The sequence below is a fragment of the Anguilla anguilla genome, chromosome 5 (assembly GCF_013347855.1).
Source record: "Anguilla anguilla isolate fAngAng1 chromosome 5, fAngAng1.pri, whole genome shotgun sequence".
Lineage (NCBI taxonomy): Eukaryota > Metazoa > Chordata > Actinopteri > Anguilliformes > Anguillidae > Anguilla > Anguilla anguilla.
The window spans coordinates 23960289-23981957 of record NC_049205.1 but is presented as its reverse complement, the minus strand read 5'-3'; the positions used below and the strand labels follow the sequence as shown (position 1 = coordinate 23981957).

Sequence of the window (21669 nt, the reverse complement as noted above, 5' to 3'; positions counted from 1 at the left end):
TATGGTGTTCCAGGTGGTTGCTAGGTGGTTGCTATGGAGTTCTAGGTGGTTGCTAGGGTGTAGCCAGGCATTTGCTATGGTGTTCCAGGTGGTTGCTAGTGTGTTGTTAGGTTGTTGCTATGGATTTCTAGGTGGTTGCTAGGGTGTTGCTAGGGGGTTGCTAGGGTATTCTAGGTGGTTGCTAGGATGTTGCTAGGTGGTTGCTATGGAGTTTTAGGCGGTTGCTAGGGTGTTGCTAGGCAGTTGTTATGGTGTTCCAGGTGGTTGCTAGGGTGTTGCTAGGTCGTTGCTATGGTGTTCCATGTGGTTGCTAGGGTGTTGCTAGGCAGTCGTTATGGTGTTCCAGATTGTTGCTAGGTTGTTGCTAGGTGGTTGCTATGGTGTTCCAGGTGGTTGCTAGGGTGTTGCTAGGTGGTTGCTTTGGTGTTCTAGGTGGTTACTATGGTGTTGCTAGGTGGTTGCTATGGCATTATAGCCGGTTGCTAGGGTGTTGCCAGGCATTTGCTATGGTGTTCCAGGTGTTTGCTAGTGTGTTGTTAGGTGGTTGCTATGAAGTTCTAGGCCGTTGCTAGGGTGTTCTAGGTGGTTGCTAGGGTGTTGCTAGGGGGTTGCTATTGAGTTCTAGGCGGTTGCTAGGTCTTTACTGAGTCCAATGACGCGACCCATAGTTCTCTATGACAAACGGTTCAAAAGTTATGAAATATCAAACATCGGCCAATCAGGAAGGGGGCAAGGCTGATCTACACCAATGGACAAAGGACTCTCTACTATGTCCAATGAGGCATTGTACAATTTGTGGGCAATTTTTCCCCATAGAGATGAATGGCAGAATGTTCAAATCTAGAGAGATACCAGAGTACTGCTGCTAGAAGACAGGGCATTGTGACATCACAAGGGTGAGAAGACAGAGCATTGTGACATCACAAGGGTGAACATTCCGCCATTCATTCCCTATGGGGAAAAATTGCCCACAAAAATTCAAATTTTTCAAAAACCGTGCAACCAATCTTTCCACAAAGTAATAGCACACCATTCCCGATCAAGCCGCTCGATTTGACATATTGCACGTGTATGTGGTGCGAAAACCCTGGGAGGAGTAGCGGTCCAAAAAACAGGCGGAAAGAATAATAATAATAACTAGACAATTCCTGCAGAAATTGTGAAGTGTGGTTGCCGCCAACGCAAAGTCGACTTTGTGCTGAACGGAGTGAACAGTGATAGGTAGTTGCTATGATGTCTGAGGCAGTTGCTAGGGTGTTGCTAGGTGGTTCTATGGAGTTCTAAGTGGTTTCATGGAATTCTAGGCGGTCGCTAGGGTGGTGCTAGGTGGTTGCTCTGGAGTTTCAGGTGGTTGCTATTGAGCTCCAGGTGGTTGCTAGGGCATTGCTAGGTGGTTGCTAGGGTATGCTCAGTGGTTGCTAGGATGTTGCTAGGTGGTTGCTATGGAGTTCTAGGCGGTTGCTAGGGTGTAGCTAGGCAGTTGTTATGGTGTTCCAGGTGGTTGCTAGGGTGTTGCTAGGTGGTTGCTATGGAGTTATAGCCGGTTGCTAGGGTGTTGCTAGGCATTTGCAATGGAGTTATAGGCAGTTGCTAGGGTGTTGCAAGGGTATTCTAGGTGGCTGCTAGGATGTTGCTAGGTGGTTGCTATGGAGTTATAGGCAGTTGCTAGGGTGTTGCTAGGCATTTGCTATGGAGTTATAGCTGGTTGCTAGGGTGTTGCTAGGCATTTGCTATGGTGTTCCAGGTGGTTGCTAGTGTGTTGTTAGGTGGTTACTATGGAGTTCCAGGTGATTGCTAGGGGGTTGCTAGGGTATTCTAAGTGGTTGCTAGGATGTTGCTAGGTGGTTGCTATGGAGTTATAGGTGGTTGCTAGGGTGTTGCTAGGCAGTTGTTATGGTGTTCCAAGTGGTTGCTAGGGTGTTGCTAGGTGGTTGCTATGGTGTTCCAGGTGGTTGCTAGGGTGTTGCTAGGTGGTTGCTATTGAGTTCTAGGCAGTTGCTATGGTGTTGCTAGGTGGTTGCTATGGAATTCTAGGCGGTTGCTATGGCGTTGCTAGGTGGTTGCTATGGAGTTCTAGGCCGTTGCTAGGGTGTTGCTAGGTGGTTGCTATGGAGTTCTAGGTGGTTGCTAGGGTGTTGCTAGGTGGTTGCTATGGAGTTCTAGGTGGTTGCTATGGAGTTCTAGGTGGATGCTAGGGTGTTGCTAGGTGGTTGCTATGGAGTTCTAGGTGGTTGCTAGGGTGTTGCTAGGGGGTTGCTAGGGTATTCGAAGTGGTTGCTAGGATGTTGCTAGGTGGTTGCTATGGAGTTCTAGGTCGTTGCTATGGTGTTGCTAGGTGGTTGCTATGGAGTTCTAGGCCGTTGCTAGGGTGTTGATAGGTGGTTGCTATGGAGTTCTAGGTGGTTGCTAGGGTGTTGCTAGGTGGTTGCTATGGAGTTCTAGGCGGTTGCTATGGTGTTGCTAGGTGGTTGCTATGGAGTTCTAGGCGGTTGCTAGGGTGTTGCTAGGTGGTTGCTATGGAGTTCTAGGTGGTTGCTAGGGTGTTGCTAGGTGGTTGCTATGGAGTTCTAGGTGGTTGCTAGGGTGTTGCTAGGGGGTTGCTAGGGTATTCGAAGTGGTTGCTAGGATGTTGCTAGGTGGTTGCTATGGAGTTCTAGGTGGTTGCTATGGTGTTGCTAGGTGGTTGCTATGGAGTTCTAGGCCGTTGCTAGTGTGTTGCTAGGTGGTTGCTATGGAGTTCTAGGTGGTTGCTAGGGTGTTGCTAGGGTGTTGCTAGGTGGTTGCTATGGAGTTCTAGGCGGTTGCTAGGGTGTTGCTAGGTGGTTGCTATGGAGTTCTAGGTGGTTGCTAGGGTGTTGCTAGGGTATTCGAAGTGGTTGCTAGGATGTTGCTAGGTGGTTGCTATGGAGTTCTAGGTGGTTGCTATGGTGTTGCTAGGTGGTTGCTATGGAGTTCTAGGCCGTTGCTAGGGTGTTGCTAGATGGTTGCTATGGAGTTCTAGGTGGTTGCTAGGGTGTTGCTAGGGTGTTGCTAGGTGGTTGCTATGGAGTTCTAGGCGGTTGCTAGGGTGTTGCTAGGTGGTTGCTAGGATGTTGCTAGGTGGTTGCTATGGAGTTCTAGGTGGTTGCTATGGTGTTGCTAGGTGGTTGCTATGGAGTTCTAGGCCGTTGCTAGGGTGTTGATCGGTCATTGCTATGGAGTTCTAGGTGGTTGCTAGGGTGTTGCTAGGTGGTTGCTATGGAGTTCTAGGCGGTTGCTATGGTGTTGCTAGGTGGTTGCTATGGAGTTCTAGGCGGTTGCTAGGGTGTTGCTAGGTGGTTGCTATGGAGTTCTAGGTGGTTGCTAGGGTGTTGCTAGGGGGTTGCTAGGGTATTCGAAGTGGTTGTTAGGATGTTGCTAGGTGGTTGCTATGGAGTTCTAGGTGGTTGCTATGGTGTTGCTAGGTGGTTGCTATGGAGTTCTAGGCCGTTGCTAGTGTGTTGCTAGGTGGTTGCTATGGAGTTCTAGGTGGTTGCTAGGGTGTTGCTAGGGTGTTGCTAGGTGGTTGCTATGGAGTTCTAGGCGGTTGCTAGGGTGTTGCTAGGTGGTTGCTATGGAGTTCTAGGTGGTTGCTAGGGTGTTGCTAGGCGGTTGCTATGGAGTTCTAGGCGGTTGCTAGGGTGTTGCTAGGTGGTTGCTATGGAGTTGTAGGTGGTTGCTAGGGTGTTGCTAGGGGGTTGCTAGGGTATTCTAAGTGGTTTCTAGGATGTTGCTAGGTGGTTGCTATGGAGTTCTAGGTGGTTGCTATGGTGTTGCTAGGTGGTTGCTATGGAGTTCTAGGCCTTTGCTAGGGTGTTGCTAGGTGGTTGCTATGGAGTTCTAGGTGGTTGCTAGGGTGTTGCTAGGGTGTTGCTAGGTGGTTGCTATGGAGTTCTAGGCGGTTGCTAGGGTGTTGCTAGGTGGTTGCTATGGAGTTCTAGGTGGTTGCTAGGGTGTTGCTAGGCGGTTGCTATGGAGTTATAGGCGGTTGCTAGGGTGTTGCTAGGGTATTCTAGGTGGTTGCTAGGATGTTGCTAGGTGGTTGCTATGGAGTTCTAGGTGGTTGCTAGGGTGTTGCTATGGTGTTGCTAGGTGGTTGCTATGGAGTTCTAGGCAGTTGCTAGGGTGTTGCTAGGTGGTTGCTATAGAGTTCTAGGTGGTTGCTAGGGTGTTGCTAGGCGGTTGCTATGGAGTTATAGGTGGTTGCTAGTGTGTTGTTAGGTGGTTGCTATGGAGTTCTAGGCCGTTGCTAGGTTGTTTTAGGTGGTTGCTATGGTGTTGCTAGGCGGTTGCTATGGAGTTCTAGGCGGTTGCTAGGGTGTTGCTAGGTGGTTGCTATGGAGTTCTAGGTGGTTGCTAGGCTGTTGCTAGGGGGTTGCTAGGGTATTCGAAGTGGTTGCTAGGATGTTGCTAGGTGGTTGCTATGGAGTTCTAGGTGGTTGCTATGGTGTTGCTAGGTGGTTGCTATGGAGTTCTAGGCGGTTGCTAGGTCTTTACTGAGTCCAATGACGCGACCCATAGTTCTCTATGACAAACGGTTCAAAAGTTATGAAATATCAAACATCGGCCAATCAGGAAGGGGGGCGAGGCTGATCTCCACCAATGGACAAAGAACTCTCTACCATGTCCAATGAGGCATTGCTCAATTTGTGGGCAATTTTTCCCCATAGAGATGAATGGCCGAATGTTCAAATCTAGAGAGAGACCAGAGTACTGCTGCCAGAAGAAAGGGCATTGTGACATCACAAAGGTGAACATTCCGCCATTCATTCTCTATGGGAAAAATTGCCCACAAAAATTCAAATTTTTCAAAAACTGTGCAACCAATCTTTCCACAAAGTAATAGCACACCATTCCCGATCAAGCCGCTCGATTTGACATATTGTACGTGTACGTAGCGCGAAAACTGTGGGAGGAGTAGCGGTCCAAAAAATGGGTGGAATAAATAAATAATAATAATAATAACTAGACAATTCCTGCAGAAATTGTGAAGTGTGGTTGCCGCCAACGCAAAGTCGACTTTGTGCTGAACGGAGTGAACAGTGATAGGTAGTTGCTATGATGTCTGAGGCAGTTGCTAGGGTGTTGCTAGGTGGTTCTATGGAGTTCTAAGTGGTTTCATGGAATTCTAGGCGGTCGCTAGGGTGGTGCTAGGTGGTTGCTCTGGAGTTTCAGGTGGTTGCTATTGAGCTCCAGGTGGTTGCTAGGGCATTGCTAGGTGGTTGCTAGGGTATGCTCAGTGGTTGCTAGGATGTTGCTAGGTGGTTGCTATGGAGTTCTAGGCGGTTGCTAGGGTGTAGCTAGGCAGTTGTTATGGTGTTCCAGGTGGTTGCTAGGGTGCTGCTAGGTGGTTGCTATGGAGTTATAGCCGGTTGCTAGGGTGTTGCTAGGCATTTGCTATGGAGTTATAGGCAGTTGCTAGGGTGTTGCAAGGGTATTCTAGGTGGCTGCTAGGATGTTGCTAGGTGGTTGCTATGGAGTTATAGGCAGTTGCTAGGGTGTTGCTAGGCATTTGCTATGGAGTTATAGCTGGTTGCTAGGGTGTTGCTAGGCATTTGCTATGGTGTTCCAGGTGGTTGCTAGGATGTTGCTAGGTGGTTGCTATGGAGTTCTAGGTGGTTGCTATGGTGTTGCTAGGTGGTTGCTATGGAGTTCTAGGCCGTTGCTAGTGTGTTGCTAGGTGGTTGCTATGGAGTTCTAGGTGGTTGCTAGGGTGTTGCTAGGGTGTTGCTAGGTGGTTGCTATGGAGTTCTAGGCGGTTGCTAGGGTGTTGCTAGGTGGTTGCTATGGAGTTCTAGGTGGTTGCTAGGCGGTTGCTATGGAGTTCTAGGCGGTTGCTAGGGTGTTGCTAGGTGGTTGCTATGGAGTTCTAGGTGGTTGCTAGGGTGTTGCTAGGGTATTCGAAGTGGTTGCTAGGATGTTGCTAGGTGGTTGCTATGGAGTTCTAGGTGGTTGCTATGGTGTTGCTAGGTGGTTGCTATGGAGTTCTAGGCCGTTGTTAGGGTGTTGCTAGATGGTTGCTATGGAGTTCTAGGTGGTTGCTAGGGTGTTGCTAGGGTGTTGCTAGGTGGTTGCTATGGAGTTCTAGGCGGTTGCTAGGGTGTTGCTAGGTGGTTGCTATGGAGTTCTAGGTGGTTGCTAGGGTGTTGCTAGGCGGTTGCTATGAAGTTATAGGCGGTTGCTAGGGTGTTGCTAGGGTATTCTAGGTGGTTGCTAGGATGTTGCTAGGTGGTTGCTATGGAGTTATAGGTGGTTGCTAGGGTGTTTCTAGGGGGTTGCTAAGGTATTCTAAGTGGTTGCTATGGTGTTGCTAGGTGGTTGCTATGGAGTTCTAGGTGGTTGCTAGGGTGTTGCTAGGTGGTTGCTATGGAGTTCTAGGCCGTTGCTAGGGTGTTGCTAGGTGGTTCCTATGGAGTTCTAGGTTGTTGCTAGGGTGTTGCTAGGGTGTTGCTAGGTGGTTGCTATGGAGTTCTAGGCGGTTGCTCTGGTGTTGCTAGGTGGTTGCTATGGAGTTCTAGGCGGTTGCTAGGGTGTTGCTAGGTGGTTGCTATGGAGTTCTAGGTGGTTGCTAGGGTGTTTCTAGGGTGTTGCTAGGGTATTCTAAGTGGTTGCTATGGTGTTGCCAAGTGGTTGCTATGGAGTTCTAGGTGGTTGCTAGGGTGTTGCTAGGTGGTTGCTATGTGGCAACCACACTAATAATATGTGCAATAATAATAGTGTAGTTGCCCTAAGGCAACCACACTAATAAAGAATATGTGCAATAATAATAGTGTAGTTGCCCTAAGGCAACCACACTAATAATAATATGTGCAATAATAAGTGTAGTTGCCCTAAGGCAACCACACTAATAATAATAGTGTGTTTGCCTAAGGCAACCACACTAATAATAATAATAATAATATGTGCGATAATAATAGTGTAGTTGCCTGAGGCAACCACACTAATAATATGTGCGATAATAATAGTGTAGTTGCCTGAGGCAACCACACTAATAATAGTGTGCTTGCCTAAGGCAACCACACTAATAAATATGTGCGATAATAATAGTGTAGTTGCCTGAGGCAACCACACTAATAATAATATGTGCAATAATAGTAGTGTGCTTGCCTAAGGCAACCACACTAATAATAATAATAATAATAATAATATGTGCAATAATAATAGTGTAGTTGCCCTAAGGCAACCACACTAATAATATGTGCAATAATAATAGTGTAGTTGCCCTAAGGCAACCACACTAATAATATGTGCAATAATAATAGTGTAGTTGCCTGAGGCAACCACACTAATAATATGTGCGATAATAATAGTGTAGTTTCCTGAGGCAACCACACTAATAAATAAATAATATGTGCGATAATAATAGTGTAGTTGCCTTAGGCAACCACACTAATAAAGAATATGTGCGATAATAATAGTGTAGTTGCCTGAGGCAACCACACTAATAATAATAATATGTGCAATAATAGTAGTGTGCTTGCCTAAGGCAACCACACTAATAATAGTAGTGTGCTTGCCTAAGGCAACCACACTAATAATAGTAGTGTGCTTGCCTAAGGCAACCACACTAATAATAATAATAAAGAATATGTGCGATAATAATAGTGTAGTTGCCTGAGGCAACCACACTAATAAAGAATATGTGCGATAATAATAGTGTAGTTGCCTGAGGCAACCACACTAATAATAATATGTGCGATAATAGTAGTGTGGTTGCCTTAAAGCAACCACCCTAATAATAATAATATGTGCAATAATAATAGTGTGCTTGCCTAAGGCAACCACACTAATAATATGTGCAATAATAATAGTGTGCTTGCCTAAGGCAACCACACTAATTAAAGCAACCACACTAATAATAATATGTGCAATAATAGTAGTGTGCTTGCCTAAGGCAACCACACTAATAATATGTGCAATAATAATAGTGTGCTTGTCTAAGGCAACCACACTAATAATAATATGTGCAATAATAGTAGTGTGCTTGACTAAGGCAACCACACTAATAATAATAATATGTGCAATAATAATAGTGTGCTTGCCTAAGGCAACCACACTAATAATAATAATATGTGCAATAATAATAGTGTGCTTGCCTAAGGCAACCACACTAATAATATGTGGGATAATAGTAGTGTGATTGCCTAAGGCAACCACACTAATAATAAATATGTGCGATAATAATAGTGTGATTGCCTTAGGCAACCACACTAATAATAATAGTGTGTTTGCCTAAGGCAACCACACTAATAATATCTGCAATAATAGTAGTGTGATTGCCTAAGGCAACCGCACTAATAAATATAATAAATCTGAACAGAAACAATCGGGTACAAGCAGCTTCACTGCTAGGATCCCTAACAAAAATATTAATAATATAAATCAGAACAAAAACAATTCAAAACAAAGTATTCTAGCAGCTTCACTGCTTGGACCCCTAATCAGAACAAAAACAACAGGGTTATAGTAACTGCTAATAATAATAATCTTTATTTGTATAGTACCTTTGTGGATGTGCAGATAATGGCATTCACAATCTTTAATTGAGAAGGGGTCAGACATGACACCTCTCTCTCTCTCTCTCTCTCTCTCTCTCTCTCACACACACACACACACACACACACCTATACTGGTTTTTATGTTTTATGAGGGCTTTTTTTAAAAACCAGTTTTATGCTGAGTTATGGGGACACACCTTTCCCCTTGTCCTACAGACAAATGGAAATGCTCAAACTGCTCTACACGAGCTCACGATGAAAACGCCCTATTCAGATTTGAATTCTAATGCAAGAGTCCAGAGATCTAATGACCTGACTTTTTACTGAGAGGACTATGAGGACTGGGCGGGAGTGGGCGTTACCAAAGATAATGATGGATTATGAGGACAATAATGATTTAGGTGGACATTACCCATACACACACACAAACCAGGTAGGACCCTTTCTTATGGAGTCAGGCATGGGTTAGCTGGACATTATGATACACATACACAAGATATGTAGGGCCCTTACTTACAGGGTCAGGTATGGTTTAGCTGGACATTATGATACACATACACAAGCTAAGTAGGGTCCTTACTTACAGGGTCAGGTATGGTTTAGCTGGACATTATCATAAACATACACAAGCCTAGTAGGGCCCTTACTTACAGGGTCAGGTATAGTTCAGCTGGACATTATCATAAACATACACAAGCCTAGTAGCGCCCTTACCTATGGGGTGAGGTACGGTTTAGGTGGAATTATTAAGGAGAATATGATAAGCCTTCACTATGGGCATCATGCAAGTCAATTCAAATGTGTACATCGTTCAGGCAGGTCTGTTGTGGGGATTTGAAGAACTTGAATCAATGCCAGTTTATGGGCCAATCTTCCCCTCCCTCGCCAACAAGTAATAAGGGCAGATCTGCACAAAACCTGTACCCACCGATAGAACTGCTTTAACAAATATAATTTATTACACAGTCAGTGCAACATAGCAAGGACATTCTAACACTCAGCAGTTAGTTCAAAAGGTCCTTAGACCAGTAGAATTAGTAGAAAAATTCTCTAAATTAAAAGCAGCAATATATTTTAATCTCAATTAGTTCTTTAGCCTGAGAGTAATCTATGACTAGGGTGAAACTGGAATGTATGGTTTGAGTTTCTGGCAATCTCCATACAAAAATCATTCAAATTCATCTATTGTTTGACGACCCTGCCTCTTGACTGTTGGGCTGGCTGCTTGTCTTTGTCTTTGTATTTGGTTAGGCAGATAGAGGGGACACTCCTGTTTGCCTTTTTGCAGCCAGCGTGTTGACTACTGCCTTCTTTTGGTCTGGGTTTGTAAAATGGCTCATGTTGAGAATTTTTTTGAGACTTCAACAGACTCGTTGTTAGATGGCTGCACAAAGGAGCAGTTGTTGCAAACTGCAGATCATTATAATGTTGAAATTAGTGACAAAATGTTCAAGGACACAGTTAAGTCTATCTTAAAGGCCAACTTGTATGAGATGAATGTGTTGCCAGGTACAGTGGGAGGTATCGCTGGGGACACTACTGGTTTGTCTTTGCCGATAGGTCAGAGTACTGGTTTTTGAAGTTGGAAATTTGAAGTTGATAAAGAATTGGCTTTGGAAAAAATGTATTGTGATACAGAGCAGGCTAGGATTGCTTTGGAGCGTGAAAAATTAAGTTTGATTGATGCTGAGGTTGACGAGAGCCAAACGCCGCTTGAAAAGCACCTGGCTAAGATGTGTACCACGATTGAGGTCCGGGGCAAATTTGGAAGAAAAGTCTCTGTGCTCCTGATTCCAAGCATGGCTGCATCAATTGAAGTTCTCAACAGTGCACGGAGCACAGTTGGGTGCTGCAAGACGATCCCCACATCTTCGCGAGACTCAAAGTGAATTCTCCTGTCCGAGGGGGCCACTGCCTCAGGAAATACACGGCTGACAGCGGAACCCAGTACCCTGAGCACCTGACTTCAGCCAAGCTCCGAAAACGCGTGGCCATGCTGTGCCAAATGCAGACCTGCCAACCTTAGGAAAATAGTCAGTGTAACGCTTAGTTCACATGCTTTCGCACCACTTCGCTTTTCACACACACACACACACACAAGCCTTTCTTCATTATTCTAGTTTTGACTGTTAAAGTGATCAGGCAAAATTGTATAATTTGCCCTGATTCTAAAATATCACTTGCACTGCACTGGGCTATATTATGATAATACTTTCAAGTCAAATGTTTGAGTACACCTGCTTAAAACAAATTTTTCATGATAAATATTTCTTTATATGATATGTGTGCTTATACAAACTGATAACCATAAGTGAATTGCATTCACTTATTCAATAAAAATGGAAATAATTTATTTTGTATATTGTAACATATGTTTTCATTTTCAAGTATTTACAGAAACTTATGTTGTAATGTAAAAAAAAAAAAGCTTATGTTGGATTGTAAAACACTATAAATTATGAATAAAACCAAGTTTCTGTTCATGATTTCCATTTTTATTTAATAATTAAATAATTAAATCAGCTTATATAGGCACACATCATATAGGCCTAATGAAAAAAATAGTATTCAATTGAAAAATTATCTAGGAATGTAGGCTTTTGTAACTAGAGGTTTAGCTAAATTATTACCTGAAGCTCCTTGGTAGCTAATGTCAAAATCATAATTGCAAAATGTGCAACATGCATGGTGCGGACGTTTTGAGGGGCGGAGGCACGGCCATTGTTCCTGATATTTTGCGAGGAACTTCTGGGGGGCATGGACTCGCTTCTTTTTAGTAGGTCTGCTGCTCTCTCTCTCTCTCCTTGTTAGTATCCTTGTCATCGGACGTCAGGATTATTTTCTAACTGCAAGGCTGGTCGGGTGACTGGCTGCAATAATAAGAATTATTTGCTACGTTAGCAGTCTATAGTCAAACACCTTTGCAATGGTCACTTTACTCCAACAGAGCGTGCGCGATTCAAAGTTTGAACAGGGAGTCTTCGGGCTACGAGCTCAGAGTCCATCGGGAGTCCGGCAGTGTGCCAGAAAATACACCGCAGCTGACAATGATAACCACCTTGCTAAGATGGAGCCAGGAGGAAGTGAATCCTCTGAGTCCACAAGTGAATCCGGTCCATGTTCCACTGCATCCACTGAGCCCACAAGTGAATCCGGTCCATGTTCCACTGCATCCGCTGAGCCCACAAGTGAATCCGGTCCATGTTCCACTGCATCCACTGAGCCCACAAGTGAATCCGGTCCATCTTACACTGCACCCATTGAGCCCACAAGTGAATCCGGTCCATGTTCCACTGCACACACTGAGCTTGCAAATGCTCCCAGTCCATGTTCCTCAGCACCCACTGCACCCATAAGTGAAGATGGACTAAGTAAGCCTGACTCAAGCACGCCCAGCCCTAGACAGAAGGCAGTGAGAGGTACAAACTCTGAAAATGCTGCAGTACAGAAACTACAGAAGAAGAAGAACTTGTGGATGGTCGCCAAGCAGACAGCGGTGAAAAGTGAACTGCACAAGTTTATCGCTCAGATGAGGGTCCTTGGGGAAAGAAAGACTGCAAGGCCTGTTTAAAAGCAAAGCCGGACTGCAAGGCCTGTTTAAAAGCAAAGCCGGACTGCGAGGCCTGTTTAAAAGCGAAGCCTGACATCCTGCACAACAGATCCTGGAAAGACAAAGTACTATGTCTACAACACTATTCTGTCCAACAGGAGGCGAGGTTATACCTGTGTGGTAGATGTCAGCGGAAGACAGGAGAGAGGGCCGGTGTTCCCAGTACTATAAGAGCGCACCCCACTTGCTCCATGATGAGAAGAGGAAGGGGAAACTCTGCTCCCTATGCTCCATGCTCCCCATCTTTGTTTTTCCTTGTACCAACGTATATTTAGTTGTTTAAAATAAATGAATGTTTCTTTTTGCTTTAACTTCTTGTCATCTCCCGTTATTTGTCATGGTTTTTGAGCCGGCCGTGACAACAGATAATGCTAAATGAATGACAGTCATAAGGGCCAACTGCTTCATCCCTCTAGTTCTGTGCAAAATCACGGCTTTTCAAATATAAATTTGGCATGTCCAAGTATATCCAATGGGTATATCCAATTCCCACCCTAATTTGGAATATCCAATTGACTATTTGTAACCATGTTCATGCACAATCTCCACTGCCATTTCGGGAAAATTAAGACATTTGTGTTTTTTCTTCCAAAACATGGGGGGTCACCAGCCTGCTTCTTTCCACATCTTGGCTCGCAGCTAAGATCCCATAGAGTAGAGTTGGAGGAAGACCTTTCAAATGCAGTTTTTCCATGCAGGCCATGGGCGCCCAATCAATAAGCGGGGGATTGCCAGAGAGCAATGAAACACAAATCCCTAACCGCCTGAAGCCTCCCAGACCCTGGGTGACACAATAGCCAACTGCGCATCGCCCTATGGCAGCGTTTCCAAACTTTTTCTTCCGCGGCACACTTTCCAAATTTACAGAATCTCATGGCACACCACTCTCAAAAGCATAAAAAATAAATGCGACAGAAAAAAACCGCGAGCGACGTACTGACGTTGATGTGACGCGCCAACAGTAGGCCTAAATGTTTTTTTGGGGTTTTAATTATGTGACATACATTTTAATGACATTTATTTTGGCTTTTGTGAATGGGATTTGTTCATTTAAGAACAATCTGAGCATCGCATAAAAGAAAAAAAACAGTGGTGTTATCCTTTAAAAACAGACAACACCTCTTGAGCTATGAATGAACAAGATACTGAAAAGGTGACTGAACAGAATGTCTTTAATTCAACATAACCTTTTTCCTATGAGCAGCAGGACCATAGGTCATATCCAAATTTTACTTGCATGCCAACAAGAGTAATCAATTACTGTTTAACCTTGGACACCTGTAGTTTTTTGGACATCAGGCCCCTATTTCTCACAAAATCTCATGTTTTGAACCCTCAGCAAGTTTACACTGTTGTTGCAAACCGTTCCGTGGAAATATGGGCCTTGAAGTATTCCATGACAGTATCCACTTAATTCTTCATCCATGGCCTTTTCACAGCTCTCCTGCGGTTGCCATCTGCCAATTACAAAAACATATTTTCCTTGCTTAAATTGTGGGGGGACACTAACTTAGATTAGATTATATTCATAATTTTAGTAGAAATAAAGCCACAAATGCAATTATCTTGTTGAAAATGTAAAAATGAAGTTATCGTCTTCTGAGAGATATATACTGAGAGATCACGTATACATAACAGGTAAAACTGTACATGTCCTGGATTTCAGGGTGATATTCGGGACTACTAAAGACCTATGAAGTAAAAAGCAAGCACTGTTCCCCGGTTTATGTGCAATAATATCACAATAAAATAATATTTAATGACAAAATTTTTGTGATGTTCTAGCTTCACAGTAAATCAGTGTATCATAACACAGCTGAGCAACCAACAAACACACTTACACTAGAGAGTAATGTAAACCACTTGAAAGACACTCAGATTCATTGTGAGTGGTATGTATTCTAACAAAGCAGGCCGCAGGCTACTATAGGTCACTACACTGACACTGCCCAGGGTATGCTATCAATGCCCCTATGCTAACAGCTAGGCCAGTTAGTTAGCCCCAAATACTAAAGTTCTGAGAATTATTGGCAAAGACTAGTTGTTTTTACGACCAATGTGAATATAACAATATCACAAATATGACACAACGTAAATAAGTGAAATGTTACAAGCAGTAATACGTACATCTTTGTATATTCCATGCTTCCTTATCCTCTTCTGACCCAGTCTCCAAATCCATGCATTAGCCATGCTGATGAGTTGGCAAAATTAGTAAAATCTTTCAAAAACCGAAGGAAAAATCAATTACACCTCAATGACTGCTTGCATATTACTGCGCAATGTTACAGCTGAATGCACAATGCTGTGCTGAAGGAACCACTCATGCAGTTCTGTGGGCCTCTCAGTTTTAGTTTTGTACTAAAATTCTAATGAAACATGCCATTCACCATTGGAAAGCTTGTACTGTCCTCTACTAATCAATCAAATCTGAACGAACTGAAAACAGTTCCACTAGTCTTAATAACTACATGGGGTTTTGCATGTGGCCCTAGCCCTGCTTTCGATTTCTGTGTTTATTTCTCAAACGGAATGTTCAAGTAAATAAATGATCATATAAATTCCACAGAAATTCCTCTTGTTTATTTCACTATTTGGGGAGCAGCAGTTTTCACTGTTGTACGAGTCTACCTTCGGGCTTCCCTACTATTGGCTTTATGATGTCGCTATGACAGAATACAAATTTTTGGTGGTGAAAGAATATTTTTTTATGTATTCCGAAATAGACGCTATTGTCCAACGTGTCACGCTTGGGGTGTGTAACTGCAGATAAAACTGCAGGGAGGGGATGCTTGTTAAATGGACGACCTAGGCAATAATGGCACTCTATATTTGGCATAGATGTGGTGTATTATCCACAAATAAAGACAGAAAACAGTTTGTTGTTTCGCAGAAACATGTCCAAGTTGAAAAAGCACAGGACACCAGCGTCCTGGTTACTAAGGGGCTTGCTCGGAGGAGTTAAGTGTGAGAGGAGTAGCATGCTGTCTGTTGCTACTGGGGGCCTAAGCCAACAGGCAAGGCCTAGAGTTTGCTTTTCTCCCAAGTTTTTACATTTTCTCTTAATGTTCAATGAATTCATCTGCAATGTAATAAGTCTGTACCTGGACTCATGGCTGCAGGTGAGCTGGGCCTCATCCAGGGTATCAATCAGTTTTGTTTTTCCTGAAGAAAAGAACAAAGATGCTTATGTTTGCAAATGCTCTAAGCCTCATGGAGTACAACACATTTGTAGTGAACAAAAATTCTTTAATGAAGAATTGAAGGACGGAGTGTGGCACAGTGGGTAAGGAACTGGGCTTGTAACCGAAAGGTCGCCGGTTCGATTCCCGGGTAAGGACACAGCCGTTGTACCCTTGAGCAAGGTACTTAACCTGCATTGCTTCAGTATATATATCCAGCTGTATAAATGGATACAATGTAAAATGCTATGTAAAAAGTTGTGTAAGTCGCTCTGGATAAGAGCGTCTGCTAAATGCCTGTAATGTAATGTAATGTAAAAACAACGGAGGGTCACATTTTTAAATGGTCAGGAAGTAAGCTGTATATGAATTATACTCTGTGACAAAAGGACATGACACTGAAGGAGCTGGCCTCTGAAAAGCTAAGATTCCTGACTTCATGACATCTTTTCACTAGAAAAAAGATATTTCGGAGTTTACAGGCATTACAGGCATTTAGCAGACGCTCTTATCCAGAGCGACTTACACAACTTTTACATAGCATTTTTACATTGTATCCATTTATACAGTTTAGGATTTTTTTTCATTTAGTTACTAGCAAGCTACATCATCCGCATCCACTGACTTTTCCTAAATATTTGTTCTTTGCGTACCAGCGTAGTAGGAATGTCAAAGTCACGTTTGGAAAATGTTAAAAACACCTTATTTCACTTCCGTGTGTGTTATAACAGTGTTGTTAAATTACGGCCGTCTTCAGACTAAGGAGTCAGTTTTCCTTCACCACACCAGGAGGTGCAAGGATTCACTTTTCATCGCGGTGCACACGCTGTTGCATTTTTATTTGTACGAATGTTTTATTTATTTTGTTATTAGAAATATTTGTTTATGTTTATTTTGAAGAATAAATTATATAATGTTTTAAATATGTGATCTTAAAAAATATTTTTATAGGCTATTGCATTCGTTTTGTCATTTGTTTATGCCTATGCCTTTCCCTTGTGTTCTGAAATCATAGCCCTACATTTTATTTTTACAGTTATTATGCAACTGGAAATTTCTAAATAAAGGTTAAAATAAAATTGATCCATCTTCAAATGCAAAAAACAAATTTGTTTTTTTCAATTTTATGCATTATCATGCTCGTGCACAATGGCTGCATGCGACACGTTCACGTACAACAACAATGCTGCGTAGGATATTGCAAAAACTAAATCTAAGCTAAAGAAACGACTACAATATAACAAGATAAAAATTGAAAAAATTTGAAGCGCTATTTGTTTCGGCTGTTAATTTGTTTATTCATAGAGTGTTACAGTGAATACAATGAATACGTCTTTTTGTAGGCCAACCCCGCTATCGGTTCCCTCGGCAGATTTCCAATGCATTTTTCCAATAGAGATTTAGTTTTCTTCCGAAAATAAGGCCTATGGTTAATTTATGCCTAAAACAGTTTCACGTTTTGTTTTACGAGTTCTAGGGGTTCAACGCTCATTCACGCTTAGCGTTCGACGCTCAGCGTGCATGCGAGCTAGTAAAACAAGAGTGGCTATTGCAAAAATGTGACCGCTCTTGTAGTTTCAATACAGAAACTTAGCGTACTTTTCAAACGCACACGACAGCTTAGAAATCCACGGTTGACATAGGCTATTAATGGGTGTGTGGAGTTTTGCAGAGAAAAACGACTGGCTTGGGTTTCAAGTATGCAAAAATAACTTTATTCGAGCAGATCGCTCAGGAAAACATGCAATCAGACTGCCACGTCAGGAAGCTCTGCTCTCCCTCGCTAAACCCCCGGCTTATCTCTCCCTCCCGGCTGACGCGTCACCTGTCAGGTGAGTCTGGGAACGTGGGCGTGTTGCCACAGGGGATTCTGCCTCTCTCCCCCCAGTGCTCACTACAAAAGCCCCCCCAGAATTTACTGTGGCAGCAAAACCGCCTAGGGGTCTGGATGACACGGCCAAACCTCCCCAGTTTCTTGCCCGCCCCCTCGGACGGATTAGGACCCATACCAGAGTCAGTTTTAGGGCTGTTACCAGGGTCAGGATTTAAGTCTGGGGTAGGATTTCTCGACCTGAGAGCGGGAGGTCGACCTCTGCGCGGAGGACAAGCGACTCTAAAGGCGAATCTAAATCTACGTGCGCCGGCTTTAAGCGGTCTACGGTAATGCGGTCAGACCTACCACCGATATCCAAAACAAAAAATTTTTCCCCGGACTTTAATACCCGAAACGGTCCCTCGTAAGGAGGCTGCAAAGGGCCACGATACTTATCTTGTCGCACAAACACAAAGCGCGCCTCACCCAAACCTGGATGAACGTGGGAGCGTGGCAAACCGTGATGCGTCGTAGGCACCGGGGCAAACGATTTCAGACCGTCCCTCAGAACCGGGAGTTGGCGCGTAGCTGACCAAGGCACCGAACAGCTAGGTAAAAACTCCCCTGGTACGTGCAACGGTTGCCCGTAAACTAGCTCCGCAGATGATGCTCCTAAATCAGCCTTAGGGGCCGTCCTAAGACCCAGTAAGGCTCACGGGAGCGTATCAACCCAAGCGTCCCCCTGCAGTGCAGCGCGGAGGGACACCTTTAACGAACGATGGAAGCGCTCGCACATCTCGTTAGCCTGAGGGTGATACGCCGCAGTCCAATGCAGCGTCACCCCCAACTGCCGAGCTATCGCCGCCCACAACTCGGACGTGAACTGAGCCCCACGGTCAGAGGATAAATCGGCCGGAACCCCGAAACGCGAGACCCACGCATTAATAAACGCCCGAGCCACCTCAGCAGTGGTGGTGGACGTCAGCGGTATCACCTCCGGCCAACGCGTGGTCCTATCTACAACTGTTAAAAGGTGTGTGTAACCCCGCGACGGAGGCAACGGCCCCACTAGATCCACGTTAAAGTGGTCAAACCGCCTTTCAGGGACGGCGAACGGCGCTAAAGGAGCCTTGGTGTGCTTGTGAACTTTAGCCCGTTGACACGCCAAGCAAGCATTCACCTAGTCACGGACATCCTTTTTCAGGCCATGCCACACAAACCTTTCAGACAATAGCTTCTGCGACGCCTTGCGGCCCGGATGGGATAGGTTGTGTAAAACCTGGAAAATACGCTGCTGCCAAACCACGGGCACCACTGGTCTGGCGACCCCGGTGGACACATCACAAAGGAGTGGGGTGCCTGAAGGACCAAAACTTACCTCCTGCAGCTGCAGACCTGTAGTCGCTGTGCGTAACGCCTGCACTTCTGGATCAGACGCCTGGTCAGCAGCCATCTGCGTGTAATCTACCCCTAAATTGACCGCGTCCACTATGGACCGCGAAAGACAGTCAGCCACCACGTTGTCCTTACCTACAACATGCTGGATGTCCGTGGTGAACTCGGAGACGAATGCCAACTGCCTTTGCTGACGGGCGGACCACGGCTCCGAAACCTTAGCCATAGCTAGAGCTAAAGGTTTGTGGTCTACAAAGGCCGTGAACGTGCGGCCCTCGAGCAGGAACCGGAAATGACACACAGCTAAATAAAGAGCAAGGAGCTCGCGATCGAACGCGCTGTAATTGCGCTCAGCAGGACGGAGCTGGCGGCTAAAAAAAGCAAGCGGCTGCCAAACCCCATTTATTAGCTGTTCATGCACCCCGCCAACCGCAACATCTGATGCATCCGTAGTTACAGAAACCGGCGCGTCCGGCCAAGGGTGCGTAAGGAGAGTAGCATTCGCTAATGCCTCTTTAGTTTTAAAAAAAGCATGCGACATCTCGACCGACCAACTTACCAGTTGCTTCGCTGTGGCCCCTCTAAGGGCAGCGTACAGGGGCAGCATTAGCTGAGCGGCTCTGGGAAGGAAGCGATGGTAAAAATTTACCATGCCCAAAAACTCCTGCAAAGCCCGAACTGTAACCGGTCGCGGAAAATTTTGAATAGCCTCGACCTTGGAAGGGAGGGGCACCGCACCTTCCCTGGTGACGCGGTGGCCGAGGAAATCCACCACGGGAACCCCAAATTGACATTTGGCAAGGTTAATAATTAACCCGTGTTCGCTGAGGCGCGCAAAAAGGGCCCGGGATGGGCCTGGTGCTCATCGCTGGAGGCACTGGCTACCAGGATGTCGTCTAAATAAACGAAAAGAAAAGGCATATCCCGCAAAACCCTATCCATTAAGCGCTGAAAAGTTTGGGCCGCGTTTTTTAAACCAAAAGGCATGCGTAAAAACTCAAATAGCCCAAACGGGGTTATTACCGCGGTTTTAGCGATATCTTGCGGCTGAACCGGAACCTGGTGATAACCCCTGACTAAATCAATTTTCGAAAACAAAACCTTCCCAGCTAATCGAGCCGAGAAATCCTGTATGTACGGTATAGGGTAGCGGTCAGGGGTCGTGGCGTCATTCAGTCGTCGATAGTCCCCGCACGGTCGCCACCCCCCCCCCTGTCTTCGGAACCAAGTGGAGGGGTGAGGCCCAAGGACTGCTGGACCTCCGCACAATCCCCAAGCGTTCCATGGAGTCAAACTCCGTTTTAGCCACAGCCAGCTTCTGCGGGTCCAACCGCCTTGCCGTGGACCGGCGGACCCGTAGTGGCGATATAATGCTCCACTCCATGCTTGACGGCTGCCGAAGAGAACGTGGGCGTGGTGAGGTCCGGGAATTCCCTCAGGAGGCGCTGAAACACATCCGCAGATGACAGGGCGCTAGACAGCTTGGACGTCCCGGTGCTGCTGGAAGAACCCGGAAGCGTTGCGAATGTCTCCGCATTCACCAGCCGTCTGTTCCTGACATCGACCAGCAGGCTGTTAGCACACAGAAAATCTGCGCCCAACAGCGGAGTAGACACAGACGCTAGCACAAACACCCACTGGAAATGTTGTCCGTCAAAACACAGGTCCACTGCTCGTCTGCCAAATTGGGGATATATTCCATTGACTAGTACCTTCATACCCAATTTTCACAGGCCACGCCTGGACCATTGTAGGTTTGCTACCTGGGGAGCATAGCCATAAGCACCCACAAAGTGCATAGGCCCAATTACTTTTGTATGCTCTAGTACGGCCATATTATGGAAAGGAAAGTGAATACTCACAACCAAGTTGTAATATTCAAGTCACGGAAAAGTTAGTTGTTGATGTACAATTTATCCACAATCAGTCAGTACTTTGTTCATTTGATCCCTGTTGCTCTTCATGATCGGATAGAGCCTCCATCTCCTCTCAACAATTTCTGGTGGGTACTGCTCATTCATTGAGAAGCTTGTTCCCTTAAGTTTTTTTCCCCTTTCAAGCACAGCCAGTTTCTTTTTGAAGTTGGAGAATTTTGCAATGATAGGACAGGGTTTCTGAGGATCCTTCCTTCGTCCAAGCCTATGTACTCTCTCGAAGCCGGTTTCTTCAATTTGCTTGTCGGACATCTTTAATTCGTTCTTCAGGAATTGTTTCAGCACAATCTCCATTGCGAGGTAGGTTTCGTTATCACTTTCTTTTATTCCCATAAATAGATGGTTATCCCTCATGCTTCTGCATTTGAGGTCTAGCACTTCGGCTTTGAGTTGGGTGTTTTGCTGATCTAATGTCTCTGTTCTAGTTTGTAGTGTAGCCACGCTGTTATGGAGCATTGCATTCTCTTTCTTTAATTTGTCAATTACGGCATTGTTGTGAAGCACAGCTCTTTTAAGCTCACCCACATCTTCCATCAGCCCTTCCAGTAAGTCCAGTTTTTTTTAGCTGTTTCTCATCAATGTTAACATTTCATGATCAGCTGACGTCATTGTAGCCACGGGTGTTTCGTTGGATCTGCTTGAGCTCAGTACGTCTCTGTATGATCGTTTGAAGTCGGGTTCACGGCTCATAGTTTGTTGGTATCGGCGGTCAATGAATCTTTCTAGATGTTTCGGTTACAGCACCACTTTCTGAAGTCTGAGTGTAATATTTTGGCTATTACAGCTTGGGATTCAAATTATTCCATGGGACTGGTAGGGAGTAGTCAGCTCAGCCTGCTATCAGGTTGGCCATCTTTTCATCTATTTACACAGACACAGTGCCTGATCATGTAAATGGAATCTTTGCATATGGGGATTAAATGAATCTCTGGATTCGGCTGGAACAACAGTTCTTTGTCTCTGAAAACTATATAAACTCATATATTGGACTTTATATTTTTGAAGACTGTACTTGTACCTCTTCCTGACCAGTTGTATTATTAAATTATATAAAGGAGCTCCTGACTCATTTGTTGTCTTTATCTTCAATACAATCACTTTTGTTAAGAAATTCCTACAGAACCGTGTCCGCCTATGTCCCTTTCCCTAAGTGTAGGTGCTCTCATGCGCTGCTAGTGCATATTAATTGACAGGTCTGCCCCATGCCTGAGTTTAATCG

General features: G+C 44.9%; 1 long non-coding RNA gene across 1 annotated transcript in view; it reads left to right on the top strand.

Annotated features, from left to right (window-relative positions):
* Positions 1-21669, top strand: part of LOC118228461 — a 55246-nt gene that overhangs the window by 31244 nt on the left and 2333 nt on the right. The gene's annotated exons all lie outside the window — the stretch shown is intronic.